Genomic DNA, 2,528 nt, shown 5'->3' with positions numbered 1-2,528 from the left:
GAACTACATTCTTAGCTACACATGGCTAAATTACAACATACCTGTTGATAAACAGTCATTAATTGACATCTATAGGCAGGGCATGCGTTAATAGATTATGGTTGTGTAGTTTATGGAGCAGCAGCAAAAAACATTTTACATAGGAGCTATTATGTCAACCCCAATTAACGCAATAGCCTACTCATAGAAGCGGGAGAGACACCACTGGAGTTGTTAAGAAGAGAGAAACTTGCGCTGGCATATTGGATCCGATTAAAAAGGAGTAGGAAGGAAAACGTTGGAAGTATTCCAAGTTTCAGGGGCTTGAGTTTGGACGGACAAGGGAAAAGAGAGTGAGGGAATATGAAATGGAAGCCTAAGATTTCACCACGGCCAACCTGCTGTCAGTAACATTCCACGATGGGGGGGAAGGGAACAAGGGTGCAGACAAACTAGCTAAAGAGGCATTACTAAAGGAAAATAGTTCCAATTCTGTTAGGAAAAAGCAAAGGTAAAGCTGTGGTTAAGAAGAAAGTAATTAATATATGGCAGAAATGGTGGGAGGAAGACAGAAAAGGAAGGAAATATTATAAAATACAAAAGTCTGTCAGTATAAAGAATTATGCTGCAAGGACCAAGAAGGAGGACATTACATCAACACCTTGTTTTTAAAGGGGAAAATGAATAGTGAAAACTGTGGGGATAAAGAAAATGTGAACAAGTCATGTTGTAGGCTACACATGAGGTGGAAAGACGAGTGTTTGGAGATAGGGTTCAGGAGACAGGGCGGGGGTGGATCTGATGGACATACTGAGATCAGAAGGACAAGGAGAGGACGTAAGAATCCCCAGCAAGGCACTAATTCAACTGTTTAACCCTTGTATTGTCTTCACTTCGGACCCTCTCGTGTCCCTCGGGTCAAATTGACCCCTAACTTATATGGGGTTAATTTTCCTTCATAATCTATTAACAAATATTGTCTTTATCTCAATTTCAAACAATTGAGATAACCTACAGTATATGTTTAGGGAATGCAATCAGTCTCTATTAGAACACAATTAAAAATAGAAGTGGGATTCGTTTTTTGTCATAAGGTTATAATTCATGTTAAAAATCCACTAGGGAAAAAACATAAGTGGTCATATCCAGAATAACTCTCTGAAGTGAGTCAGGAATACATGTTTATCACAGTAAAAAAGGTAAGGCCATTTATTTTCAGGTAGAAAAAATGTAACTTGTACCATTTTTCTTCCTGTAAAAATTTGAAGTGGGTCAATTTGACCCGAATCCCATACAAGGGTTAAAGGACACAGGGTTGATGAGTTGCAATATGACATGATGTTACATAGTCCTGTACAGTAGGTGGCGGTGTGCACCTAAAAGTTGTTTGCAGAAGAGGAAGCAGCAGCACCAGATTGGATGTGTTCACCTTTCTTTAAGTGTCTGGTTTTAACACACCTCAGTCTATGGTGTTAAACCATAGACTGTAAATATGAATTAATATACAGTCTATGGGTCAAACATCTTACCAGGTAAGCACATATATCCTAATAATCCACTCATTTAGTAGGCTATTTATTCATCATTCTAATTCTCATATCTGACTTATTATTTATTATTTATTTACTCATCATTCCCATTCTCATATCTCACGTATTATTTGTTATTTATTCATCATTCTCAATCCCTGTTCCAGAGCTGTCCATAATGTTCACACTGTTCATCTTGTAACATAACATAATACTATTTATCCCAGTATCCTTTGCACTCTGCTCTACATTAAAATAGTTTTTATTGCACTCTTTTATTGCACTCATGCCTCTATATTGTTTCTGATTAGAGTATGTATATTAGTGTGTTTATAAGTGTGTATATTGTTTGGTTGTTTTGTGTGTGTAAGCGCATTGTGAACAATGATGTTCCAAAGTCAAACTCCTCGTATGTGTCCTCATACCTGGCAAATAAAGCGGATTCTGATTCTGATTTGGATAACACAACATGTTCTCTGGCCTGTTACCGAACTTGTGGAACTTTTCCAAGTTAAAAGACGCGCTTTCCTAATTACTCCCCATGTATCCATCCCCAAGTCTCCGTTGCCTAGTTACAGCTAATATTCAGCAAATCAACTGCGGTTATGTGCTGAATAAATCGGTTTGATAACTTTCTGTTGGCAGTGGTGGAGGTAATATATTTCTGTGTCCCCGGAGTTAAGCACTTTACATAGTTAACTGTTGTAGCCAATTTGGGCGCGCGCGCGTGCGCGTGTGTTCTTTACGTCACCTGCGCAGCTGTGTGTAAGTGCTAATCAGAGGTTAAAGGGAAACAGGTGCGGAGGGAGCGGGACCTGGGAAGCCACGCAGTTTTTCAAACCTCGGCGGTGTGAGAGTAGAATAATGTTTTGCCTCTTGTCTGCTCGTTTTATAATCTTTCAAGTTAGTATTTTTGTAGGCTACGTGCTTTTAAACACATTTTTTGAAATAAAGGATCAACCGTTCGACGACCTGCGAATAAGCACCAGCAAATGTTGGAAAGGGCTTCAGATTAGTGGC

Source organism: Etheostoma spectabile, chromosome 24 (assembly GCF_008692095.1).
Source record: "Etheostoma spectabile isolate EspeVRDwgs_2016 chromosome 24, UIUC_Espe_1.0, whole genome shotgun sequence".
Lineage (NCBI taxonomy): Eukaryota > Metazoa > Chordata > Actinopteri > Perciformes > Percidae > Etheostoma > Etheostoma spectabile.
The sequence above is the reverse complement of the archived record's forward strand: the minus strand, read 5'-3'. Positions refer to the sequence as shown.